The 13,705-nt window shown below is 35.1% G+C and overlaps 1 protein-coding gene across 7 annotated transcripts in view; it reads right to left on the bottom strand.

Moving 5' to 3' along the window:
• The window catches only part of LOC128855135 (platelet binding protein GspB), a 247,314-nt gene extending 234,362 nt beyond the window's left edge, over positions 1 to 12,952 (bottom strand). The window contains exons 1-2 of one of the 7 annotated variants that reach the window (XM_054089789.1): positions 11,494 to 12,952; positions 10,953 to 11,238 (exon numbers count right to left, since the gene is read on the bottom strand). The gene's annotated coding sequence lies outside the window, so the exon portion shown is untranslated. Of the gene's footprint in view, positions 1 to 10,947 lie in introns of all 7 variants that reach the window. The other 6 variants (XM_054089790.1, XM_054089791.1, XM_054089792.1 and 3 more) reach the window with 6 other exon arrangements.
• Between the last annotated feature and the right edge of the window lie 753 nt (positions 12,953 to 13,705).

Here is a 13,705-nt window from a genome sequence, read left to right as displayed (position 1 = left end):
TAAAGACAATATATTTGTAGGCCTACATACTTATATGACTCTACCTTTTAATTTGTTTTGAATTTTTTTAAACGACCGACTGGCAATGCATTCTTGCAATTCATTGAACTCATTCTGGGAAAATCTCTAAACGCCATAAAATTGTAAAACAAAGTTATTGTTAAAAGTTTTCAAATTGCGAATATTCTTTTGTAAATTCGAACACTCCAAAAAATTATTGTAAATGATTTTTTAGAATTATATGCACTCTTCTTTTTTTGATCGGTTAGTTAAAAACACTACTTGACCTTTTTAAATTATAATTTGTGCTTGTTGTTTTGCTATTGCTTTTCTTGTTGTGCAAAAACCAGAATCATGAAAAATTTTCGACACAGATATGAAAAATTTAATTCATAAAAGTGAAGTTGCATAGGTATCATTTAAAACACAGTCAACTAACGGCAACCAGCTCTGCTTGTAAAAACAAAAAAGCACAGTAGTACGCAAAACTGGTAGCAGAGGCGCCCAAGCAAAGTTTATAATGTTTATATGTATTTATGTATGTGTGCATACATATACATAAATATGCATTAGCTCTGCATCGAAAAGCCAAACTACTTAACAAACAATCTAATTCATGAACTGGTATTTGATGGGAAAAGTCGTACTAGTTCGAGAGGGACTAGAATTGTACCAGTTGCCAAATTAACAATTAGAAATATATGCAAAATAAATATTCTTACATTAGCTATAGAGGACTAGGTGCGAAATTATTTTTCTCGTGAGAACGCTGTAAAAATTTGAATTTTTTAAAACATTCAGCAGTAATGCGACAGCAGAAGAAACATTGAATGGGAATTTTTTTAAACAAAAATTGGGAGTTTTCCGTTTCCCCGCCACCATTGAGGTTAGTATATATTTAGTACGCGGTTACCCAGTGGGCTTATACATATCATCCGTATACTCCTACATATTACAAAAATAAGCACAATCAATATAAAATGCATGAAAAAGTAAGAAATGCAAAAATTGCATAAGTTAAGGCTGATAATCTTTAATTTTTGTAACTTAAAAATAATTAACAAATAGACAGAATATCTCAAACTCAAATTCAATTCCCTTTCCTATACTTTTCAACTATAAAATATTTACAGATACACAAACTTACAGACTTAAACCAACACCCAGTTTTCAATAAAATTATATGAAGTCCAAAATAAACAAGACTGAGCTAAAATAGAACCGACAGGAGCTTTGTACTGATAGTTTCGAGTTTATTTATTCAAAATAGTCCTCTTTGGCCTCGATACACTGTTTTGCGGGATCTAAAAGCTTTTCGAAAGACTGTTTCAGGTCATTGACCGGAATACCCTTCAGAATGTCTGTACAAGCCTTTTCGATGGCATCTACGAACGCAAAACGTTTTCCTTTCATGGCCAAATACAATTTTCCGAATAGGTAGAAGTCACAGGAATCCATATCAGGCGAATACGGTAAGTGATTGATGGTTAAAATGCGATTTCTAGTCAAAAAATCAATCACAAGAGTGGATCGTTGAGATGGTGCATTATCATGCAATAAGCACTAGCTTCCTCCTTCGCGGTTTTCAGGACGAATTCGTCAAACGCGATTCAACAAACGCTTCAAAACGCCAAGACAGAAAAGTGCATTGACGGTTTGGCCGGTTGAGTCGAACTTTTTGTGGACAATTCCCTTGGAATCGTAAAAACAAATGAGCATCGACTTGATTGTCAATCTTCAATCGCGATTTTTTGGGTGGTGGCTCGTCTCGGGCCTTCCATTCGGCACTTTGACATCGCCAGTTACAATGTTGTAAAGGAAGTTCTCATCTTTTCTCGCCTCTTTAATGGGGTCTTCCGAATGTTGAATTCTGAGCAATTTTTGGTTCTCAGTTAAGTTGTGCGGAATGAAACATGCACAGATCTTTCCTAAGCCCACATGATCAGTTAAAATGCGATAAATCGATGATTTGGAGATATTCAACTCCGATTCTATGGATTTCATCGATGGTTTCGGTGCATTTTTGATAAATTTGCAAATAATTTCGATGGAGGTTTCGGTGATTACTGATTTTGAGCGGCCCGTATTTTCATTGTAATTTATGTCCTCACAACCATCTCTGAAGCGTGTAAACCACTCATGAACTCTGGCACGAGATAGACAATCATCGCCATAAACTTTGTTCACCATCTCAAATGTTTCGGTAAACGTTTTACCGATTTTAAAACGAAATTTGGTATTAGCTCTTTGTTCGGAACTCATTTTTTACCGATGACACAAACATACTGACACTTTAGACGCAATAACTGCGCTTCCACTGAACCAAATGTCACCATGCTTTCACTGGAAGTCAGCTAGGGATGTAACTCCCAACGCTCTAACAAACTCATTAAAAAGGTGGCGCCATCAAAAAAAATTTTATGAAGTCAATCTCGTTTAATTTGGACTTCACCTTGTATATGTGCACAAGACGAATGAAAAGTAGAAATCGGCAAGGATATAAGAAGTTTTGGAAAAATCTAAAAACACACTTTAATTTAATTTATTACATTTCAATTGAATTTATTTAAAAAAAAAATATTTATAAATATTTAAATCGCTACATGTTTCCATTACCGGAAAAACGAACTGTTTTTTTCAGTTATTTTTTGTGGCATACTTCTGGCAGCCCACCATTTCGACTATCAGCTGTTCATCGGCACAAGGAGTGCCAATGCTGCCAAGTATTGAAACGAGCTACTGGGCAGAGAATGCTGGGCTTGCGCTCACACAAAATGATATTAAAATATTCCAAATAAATAGGAATGCTTTAAAAATTAGAGATGTATCCGATCAGGATTATATAAACATAAGTAAATGTGGATGGAGTGAATCATCTATTGTTTTTGTTTTGTTTTTGTTCGTAGTAATTTAGCTTTAACTGGAATAATGCTGAGACAGAACCTAACTAGTTCGGTAAATGGTACTGATACAAAAGCTGACAATTGACACTCAATGACATCGCCATGATACAAATTGCTAGTCTGATATGAGATAATAAAGACGAACTACTTCAGCTGCAAAGCAAACTTGTAATAAGGCAGCTCAGTAGTGGAATTCAGTAACATATTTTAAAAATATCCGCTTTGTTATCTTCTCTTAACCCCAGTTTTAACGATTTTGCGGTTCGGTAACCCATTTCATAACAACAATCGATAAGACAAAATCAGCTGTTTGGGTTACCAAGTCGATTATCGCAAGTGCGGTTAACTTAAACGAGAAAATAAGAATTAGTGATAAAATTATATTATATGATCAAAAAGTTATTAAAAAAAACCGGAATATGTCTTTCGAGTATTTGCCTTATGATTTGGCGAGTTCCAGGTTGTGAACTATTCTCCCCATTTGGCTGTAGGGGAGTTCCAACAACTATATCGGTTTACTCCTCACTTTGCTAAGGGCCTAATTTCTTAACTTAACAGTTAACGAAGAGATTTCGACTTGAAAAGCAGGCAAATCTTGTAACCTTCAATTCAACTCTATTGAATTTATGCAATTCTAAATTCTGCCTTTATGTTCAAGCTGTTTGCTATCAGCGACCCGTGGGTGAGCAATGGAGAATATCCATGAATCAGTCGTCCGTTAGCAATAGCACACAGAGATATCACTCTCTATCAATTTGAGTAGATAGAAGAAAACAACTGTTTAGTGTTAGCTAAAATAAGTTTGTGAATCTCACAATCGTTGGTGTAAGCGGCAAATATTGTAGACAAAAATAACAGCTGACGAATAGTTTAAAGTTAGTGAATTTCACTACAGACCTAGTAGGTTTGACTACGGGGAGTAGATAAAATCAAGCATACGTGTATATAAAGGGTGATTTTTTAGCTATTCTCTTTTTAAACAGTTGGTTTAAACAGCTGACGCACGTTTCGTGTTTTGTTTCACTGTCAAACATCTTCAGTTTGGTCTATAATTTAACCATGAATCGTCTTACAAACGAACAACGCTTGCAAATAATTGAATTTTATTATAAAAATGCGTGTTCTGTTAAGAAAGTTTAAGTCTTGGAAAGTTGCCCGAAGATCCACTTTTTTATCGAAAAATTGTGCTCAGCGACGAAGCGCATTTTTGGATCAATGGGTACGTAAATAAGCAGAATTGTCGATTTTGGAGTGAAGATCAGACAGAAGAATTGCAAGAGCTACCAATGTATCCAGAAAAGGTCACAGTTTGGTGCAGTTTACGAGCTAGAGGTGCCATTGGACCGTACATCTTCAAAGATGTTGCGAATCGTAACGTAACTGTGAATGGTGAGCGCTACCGGGAAATGATATCCAACTTTTTTTTATCCAAAATGCAAGAGCTTGACTTGCATGACATGTGGTTTCAGCAAGACGGTGCCACATGCCACACAGCATGCATAACAATGGACTTGTTGAGAGGCGAGTTCGGTGAACATTTTATTTCACGTTCGGGACCTGTCAATTGGCTATGTTAAAGCTCATGTCTGTTCAGTCAAGCCTGCTTCAATTAACGCATTGGAAGACAACATCAAAGCATTTATATGTGAGATACCGGCCGAAACATTGGAAAGAGTATGCTAAAATTGGACTAAGCGGATGGACCATTTGAAGCGCAGTCGCGGTCAACACTTTCATGAAATAATCTTCAAATATTAAATTATATGGACTCTACTATCCATTTGAATAAAAATTTCATGCATTTTTCTGAATTTTACGTGTGTTTTTTTTGAAAAACTTTCCTATAGCTCTTAAAAAATCAGCCTTTACATAATATGTGTGTATGTATACATTTCCATACACAAAACCTGCAGTCATAACAAACTTCGCAAAAGCAATAACAACATCAGCTGTTTGTGAAAGTGTTTTTTGTTGTTCGAATAAGTTTTCGTATAACATCGCCAATACAACTCCCCCGCACGTCTTCCCATCAGCTCACCAACAATACAGACGCCACAACGAATGCTCTTTGCTTTTGTTGTTTTTGTAATAAATGCTATAAAGTCTTAGTTGCAAACATTACGCTTACCACGATTTTTTTGCCATCAACAATGTACTACATATAAACAACAACAAAAAAAACTCAACAGCATATCAGCAGTTTTTGTATGCAGCTTATTTCTTAGTTTGTTGCTATTTTTCCAGTTGTTGTTGACGTGTTTGGTTAGCTGTTATTTGTGGCTTTCGTTAGGAAAAGTGTTGGCTGCCGCAGCTTTGCATTTAGGTTGGTGTTGTGGTGCATAGATGCTGGAAGATGATAGGCAGGCAAGCAGACGGCAGTAAAGAGGTTTAGGTGAAATTGCAGCGTACCAAATTGTGGAATTGTATTTTACGAAAAGAAGTATTAAACATTAAATAATTTATGTTGCGCAATTAAAAAAAAAATATTTTGAAGACCTCAATTCACATTTCGATTGGTTTATTTATTTAAATGCGTATTTTTTTGAAAAAAGAAAAACAGAAATGCTATGCAATGCTATGCTTAATATGTTACGCTGCGCTCATTTGTATGTTTTAAAATATTACAATAATATACAGTACTTTCCAATGAAGCCGTACTCCAAGGGAGAAATTCGGTTCCTTGAAAGCAAAATTCACTTTAAGCAATAATTCAATAATTATTCAAAGCAACATAGAGCATTACCTAGAGTGATGCATTTTTTATGTTTATTTAGTATTGAAAAAGTCCTCCAATTTACTTTGTTTAGTATTTATATAGGCTTTATAAATATATGTGCCCATAATTATGAAAGTGGTATAAGTTAAAAGTTCAAAAAAATGAGTTTATCACTTATTTCACATCTACATTATCTTAAACTATATGTATTTAATGTACAATAATTTTCACGATATCGTCAAAAATGAACCTTAAGATAGTGAATGTAATTTCAACGTCATACTGAATTCATTTAGTGTTAATTATGAAAGTGGTCTAAGTCATAAATTTGAAGAAATTACATATAAACATAACTTGAAAATAACTGACCTTTCTTAAGAAAGTCATAATTAGAGCTGTGATAGTCATGCAGATGCATGTTGCATGCATATTTTGAATGTTTCGTCCATAAAAGCATATTTCGACTTAAAATGCATGTTTGCATATTTTTTGAGTAATTTTAAGAAATTTAAATCATTTCTCTAACCAAAATATAAAGAAAAACAATTCGCAGCTAAACTTTCGTTTAAAGAACTGATCTATAACATTTTATGCGCCCATCTGTTTCAAATTTTTTTATTTGCTTTCTCCAATGAGGCGACAAATTTGTTTATAAAAATGTGACTCGAAAATTTCCACGAAATCAGTTTGGCGCAATTATTGGTTACTATGATTTGTGAAGAGAATACAACGACAAGTGCTATGCGTCACTTGTGTTAGTATGAAATGCATAGTAAACGCAGTAAGTTATTTCTTCTCAGTTATTGCACGGTATTTGAAGTAATCGGTTGATTGAAAATTGGGTTCAGATGACAAAAGATAGAAAAGAAAGGCCGGGTGAATTTATTGTGCGTATGAAAAACCAATTTCCCAATGTTTTTCGGTCGGACAAATCAGTTTTATTTTGTTCACATTGCAATTGTTTGGTTTCTGTGAAAAACATATTTCAAGTCAACCAGCACATTGATTCAATGAAACACAAGGAAGCTCAAGAAAGAAAAAACAGAACGTGAAATGAGCCAATTGTTAATATCAAATTATCAACAGAAACATGGGCCAAATCTTTCGGAATTCAATATGGATTTATGTAAAACTTTAATCGAAGCCAACATTCCATTAAATAAAGTGAATCATCCGAGTGTAGTACAATTCATAGAAAAATACACTTCATAATCAGTTCCAGATCAAAGTACACTTCGTCGTAATTATGTGTCACATTTGTATGAAAAATCGATTGAAAAATTGCGTTTAAAGCTGATGGAAAACATATTTGGGTTACTCTGGATGAAACAACGGATACTGAAAAAATATCAATTGCGAATTTTGTTTTTGGCGTATTGGATAATGAAAATGAGCGCGCGTTATTTGTTGAACGTTAAAGAATTAGACAAATGCAACGCCAACACGATCGCTACATTTTTTACTGAACCATTGTTTCTTTTATGGCCTAGAGGTAAGTCTTTACCTAAACACTCGAAAAACGACTCCGTTCAATAACATCCAAGGCGAATCTATTAATGGTGGTAGCAGTAGGCCAGCTAATTTGTTTTTTTTTCTTTCGCCATGCACATTCGGGTGTCACTACAAAATTAAATTGCTTAATGTATTATTTACATTAAAATTTGTAATTTCAAATTTTGTTATGAATTTTAATAAATTATTTATAAATAAATAAAATAATGAGAAAACGCGCGATCAGGAATCAATTATTAAAGGTTTGCTCACTTGTGACATTAGAATTCTAACACTCCCTTACAAAAAGTCGCATTTAAGAAGGGTGAAGAAGGTGAATATTGAAAAGCTTTTAGTAAAAATGGCAGCAAAAAAGTGTTTTTTTAAGTGTTAAATAATAAATAAATATATGATACGAAAGCAAATTGTCAAATGTGATATAAAAAATGGGTTTAACTTAATCCCAGAATTATATTTTGTGAACTAATTTTGCGAAGATGCAAAGTTTCGCCACTGTAACGTTATTATGTATAATTGAAAAAACGGATTCATTATAAATGTAGTAAACAAACTTTAAACTTATTTACACCTTATTTTACTACGATTTGCTCACGTAAGTTTGGAGTTCTGACTCCCAAGTTCCAATTATTCTTGTATTCCTAACAAGTTACTTGATAAACTACCTGTACTTATTTAAGTTAATTTTTATTATATCGACGGCGGCCGTAGTAGCCGAATGGGTTAGTGCATGACTACCATTCGGAAGTGCACGGGTTCGAAATCCCGGGCACGAAACATCAAATGATAAAAAAATGTTCTTTGTAATAGCGGTCGCCCCTCGGCAGGCAATAGCAAACTTCCGAGTGTATTTATACCATGAAAAAGCTCCTTATGAAAAACGATCTACCATTCGATGGCTGTGATTAATTACATATTGCTGAATGAACTCTTGTTGTTAACTCATGTGTTTTTCAAGGAACCTAGTAAGGGGGCGTCCATAAATTACGTGAGGTGTTTTTTTCAATTTTCTGAGGTGAGATGTCGTGAGATTTTATTCAACCCCCTCCCCCATCCCCCAATCTCACGTGAGATTTTTCAAAATGTGGGTTTCTTATGTAAACGCGTTGGATTGTTATTGTAAAAAGAAAAAAAATTTGCTTCGTGCTTTTATTTACGACTAGTTAAGACTAGTAATCAATATTGCTGAGAGTTATAAGTGTAATAAAAATTTAACAATAGAATACTTAAATCGTAACTACTGCGATTCGTTGCCCGACGTTTTGGATTGTCGTAATGGACCCACTTTTCATCGCCAGTCACAATTCGATGCAAAAAACCCTTTCTTTTGTGCCGTTGAAGCAGTTGTTCGCATGCCATAAAACGGCGTTCAACGTCTCTTGGCTTCAATTCATACGGCACCCAATGGCCTACCTTTCGGATCATTCCCATGGCTTTTAAACGTTTGAAAATGGTTGATTGATCAACTCCCAAAGTTTTTGCAACCTCTTCTTGCGTTTGAGCCGGATCTTGATCGAGCAATTCCTCCAATTCGGTATCCATGAACTTTGGCGGCGCACCCTCGCGTTCTTCGTCTTCCAAGCCAAAATCACCACTTTTAAAGCGTGCAAACCACTTCTGGCACGTTCGCTCAGATAGAGCATGCTCACCATAAACTTCCACCAAGATACGATGACTTTCGGCTGCTTTTTTCTTCATATTAAAATAATGAAGAAGAATTCCCCGCAAAAACACATTATTTGGCACGAAATTCGACATTTTCAAGTGTGGTAAAAATATTGTTGTTTACGCTTCAAATAAAAAACTTATACTGACGTTTGTGCCTTACGACAGTAGCTCTCCAATGAATGTTTGGAAATGTGGATCGATGGAATAATAATCAAGTTACGCCATCTGTTGTAAAACCGCACGAACTTATTCATAGTTCTATTATATTTTTGAAATGCACTGATTTCAGATTGTCAAAAGGTCCATCTTTCACGCGCATTGCTTCAAAAAATTCCCCATGATATCCTGATTTAAACGGTATGTCAGGTTGTATTCCATATCGTTTTGGCCCTGGACATACCAAGTACGTTCTTGCTCATAAGCACAGCAATTTGAAAACGAAATGTTTTCTCCTACCAATTTTACTTTTCCTCCACTTTTGCTAAAAACTTCTAGAGTTCGCAACCCAGTGCCTTGCTAAGGCAGCCGATTTGTCAAGAGGAAACGAGAAGTTGCTTACTGAGCAAACCTTTTATTATTGAATTACGGTACGCAATTTGTTTGAAATAAATAATTCACTTCTTTGTATTCTACTTTGACGTGACATTCTTTAATGAATTCGGCTTGATAATGTCGTACTTTGTTTCTAACGAAAATGCATTTTTTCTTATGGTTCAGTTATCCATTTTGAATTTTGTGAGTACAAGCGCAAACGCAAAGCGTAACTATAGTATCATATGGCTAAATACTTTGGGGTTCCGATAGTCGGTCCTACATTACCGGAACGACTCAGATTTATATCCGGCGAAGTACTGTCACTCCAGCAGCATTCCCCGTACATGTATAAGGAATGTTTCTGCTACTAGAACAACAACAATAACAACTTTGAATATCAAGCCAATCACAATTAACTAAATAAAGAAATGATTTAAAAACTGCCGGTTTTCTCTAACTAAGAAACAGCTGAATTTTGTATGTGAAATCAATAATCTTTTCCTCTTAAACACTTAATTCGTATTAACCATAAGTGCCCTCAAGTGATGGAAAGTATGTGTATTTTCTCGAAATTCGACCGGTACTTTTTGATTTCGTTCATCTTAGATGGAAGTTGTTCGGCTCGACCCGAATGCAGTTTAAACGGAGAGTATTATTTTTAAGAGTCGTAAACCCTGACAACTAGTACCCTTAATTTTTTATTTAGACCTAAGCTTTTGGGATATATCTAATAAATAATGTGCCTAACATATGTATGTGTTAGTGTGGTGGTACATTCTTCAAAGCTGCTGAATGTGCTTTAATTTCTTTTTCTACTAATTAGTTTACGGCAGAAGGAGAGCCGTGTGTAGGATAAAGAGAGAGAGAGAGAGTAACATGTATGTAAATGTAATATAGATGGCATGCGCGGTGAAAAGAATTCCGAAGTTGTGGCCGAGATCAACCGGCTCTTCGCAAATTTGAAAGAGTCAGCTGATTGGCTGACGCCACCGGGTCATGACAGCAGTTTGTTTACGAAAAAACCGAGATTTTGTTGGTGATACGCGAAATAAATCAATACATCCATTGCTCATATTACATAGTTTTATTCTGAACAATGACTGATTGGACGAGCATGTGAATACGTGTGAAATGAACGGACAGAAATCTGCTGCCAAATTCCCGATGACGTAGAGGCCGAAGTTACTCTCAGAATTTGCTTCGGATGGCCAAACCTGGTAATCTAGCATATTCGACTCCATCCTAACTACGCGTATAACAGTCTTTAAAACGTCTCCTTAATTTTCTCTTTTATGATTATGGATCACTGAACTTTTACATAAACGCGGCTGCAAGAAGTTCTGAATCCAACCTTTATTCATTTGAAATTCGAGGACTTTCGAGGTCTTGCAGATTGTTCAAGACTGTCTTTCAAAAAACCGTCGTTCAACTAAACTTCTACTGTCAAACTGTGCAATCTGGTTTCGTCAATTCTAAGCAACTCATACTGGGGAGCTTAGTTCCCAAGCAGCACTTTTGCATTGTCGAAAAATTGAGCGCATTATTGAAATTTCATACACACATACTGACCACTGATGGCTCATTTTACATGGCTTATTTGATATACTTAACACTTACCTTACTTCTTTGTTGTTGATTTTATTGTTTATTCGCTGTCGGTATTCACTTTACAGCAAAAACGAGACGATGGAGTCAGCAGAAAAGTAATATTCTCGATATTTTGTAAGCTATACGAGCCGGCTGTTGTTTTTTATGTTGATGGGGATAATCTTGATGTGTTGCTATTTTTGTTCACGATTTTCATTTATTCTGTGGCTATACTTTCAATGCCTTTCAACGTTGTTTCAAAGTGATATAGAAGAGGTGCAAAATGTCGAAAAAATTTATGCAAATTGAGGCACTTACACACTACACAAAAATAAAAATAAAATGAGATGAAAGAAACGAAATGAAGTTAACGTAACCGCGAGAATACTAAAAAATTGCGCGCACAACGGAAAAATACAAAAAGGAAAAGGAAACGAGCTGCCAATTGGCTTCTTTTGTCTTCACAACGAATGTCGTTGTCTACCGTTTTACAGTTTATGCGTTTTTTATGGTTTCGTTTGTGTAATTTTTAAATGATGCGACTTTTTCACTTGATTTTTGTTTTATTTTTATTACTTGTGTTCCTTTTTCGTGCAAAATCTTAGTCTTCAAAGAGCAAATGCACGCACACACTCACTAACTCGCCAACTGAATTTATTCACAGGCGTACGTCTTTGTAGCTTTACTGTATGTGAACTGACCGACCGACCGTCAAACTGTTGCGATCGATTTCGCTTAAGGCGAGTTCCTCCTTATTGGCGATTCTGTGCCAAATTAGCACTTTTTGTGCAGTATTTTTTTCACTTTGTTCTGGGTTATTTGTGTTGCTGCTTTTTTGCAAGCGCAACAGCTGTAGATCTACACTATCAGCGCCTTCAAGCAAGTAAGGTGCGCTCCAAAATGGGAGCAGCTTGACTTTAAGCACCAAAGCCGAAAATTCAGTATAATAAACGAGTAAATAAATGCGCGCTGTAAAAGGAAACGCTGTAACGTATACGACTTTGTTTAATTTTGTTTTTACTTAACTCGTTGTTGCTCGCTTTGTTGTTCGTGCGCTATTAAATTCTCTCAAAATAAACCTGGGATTGTGTACGATGAAATATCAGTTACAATTTTTTTTACCTCACGTGAAGCTGTTTTTGTGCAAAAACAAATTCCAAAGGTGTTATTTATATTGTGCGAATGTGTGTGTCAGCACTAGTTGGTATTGTAAATTTGTGTTTTGGTGTAGTTGAAGTTAAGATGGCAATTTGCAATGATTCAACAACATGTGCACTTACCGCTGATTTTTTACCGACACTGCACACTTTACCACCTCTCCTACAAACACAGTCACTTTAAATTTGACGTATGCACTGTTTGATGTTATTATTGTTGCTGCTGACTTTTCGTTTTATTTTAATGAAATTAGTGTTTGTGTGTCCGTTAATTTTTTTGGGTAGTCACGATTGCCGTTTTATTTCACTAGGATTTTGTTTTTGTAATCTGCACATCTAATTTGTATGTATGTATCATATGAAATCATTTACCACGAGAAAGTGGGTTAATTTATGACTTTTCACAAATATTATTTACGTATGTACGAGTATATTAGTTTTGATTTTACTAGCTCATTTGATTAGTCGTTTAAATTGGCAGTTGTAGCCTCCTTTTCAAGTTCCACTTATGTATTCGTTAAATTTTTATTTTTTATTATTCTTAATATATGTTAACGTTTTTTTTTTGTTTTAGTTTTTAACACACATAAACATGAACTCCGTTAAATAGGTCACACCAACGCCTCGGTACAACACTTTTCCAGTATATCTGTATAACCGCCAATTAATCTTGTATATAAAGCACCCTTAATTACTTCGTTACCACTTTGCGGTGCAGAACTAAAAAATATTAAATGATACGTATGTAGCTGAAGGAAATTCGTTTAAGCGAGTTAGTGCACCACTATTTGTACACGATCAAATCTATTTTCCGTTTCTCATCCGTTATACACGTTTGAATTGCAGCCCTGCTCGTTCGCGACTGACACGATCACTTGCATGGTAGGTTCATGTGCGTCAGAAAGTCATCACCACTAGATTCACCACACAAAGTGCCGAAGAAAACAAGTTTCTTCTTCGTATTGACCTGCTCGCGGTGCGCTGGAGTCGGCAAGCGAGTTAGACGAAAATATGTGTAAGTGTATATGTATATGTGCAAGCCTTCAGTTTTACTGCACTTTAGTTTATTCAATGAGAAATGCAACACTGTTGTTTGAAGTAGATGTACATATATATGTAAATACATATATTATATTTACAAAAGGATTGACAGGCTTTCCTTATCACAGAATATGAAAGATATAAATTAGGTTTTAAAACAAAAGATTAAAGAACCGAACTTAGTCTTAATTTTCTCATTTTTTTGGCAGTTATTAATTTTTAACTTCAGAGCGCAGTTAGCCGAGGTGTTCGTATCACTGAATACGTACAGCATCATAACCCTCAATTAGTGGAATTCTCTTTTCTATTATATATCTATATATACTAGGTTGTTCAATAAGGTTTGCGGTTCGATAAGAGGGCGTTGCTATTAGCCTAATTTTTTTTTGTTATGCTGATACACTCTTCATATGAACGTATGGCAAGTTTCATTTCAATCTATCAATTCATTATTTGTTTACAAGCCATTTAGTATCGACGTGTCAAAGTACAAATTTTCTACAACGGAAAAAATTACGTATCGAGCAGTGATTGAATTTTTATTTTCGGAAGTTGTAAAAGCAAAGAAAAAAAGAAATTTATGAACAAAT

This window comes from Anastrepha ludens, chromosome 2, assembly GCF_028408465.1.
Source record: "Anastrepha ludens isolate Willacy chromosome 2, idAnaLude1.1, whole genome shotgun sequence".
NCBI lineage: Eukaryota > Metazoa > Arthropoda > Insecta > Diptera > Tephritidae > Anastrepha > Anastrepha ludens.
This window is presented reverse-complemented; position numbering and strand designations above follow the sequence as displayed.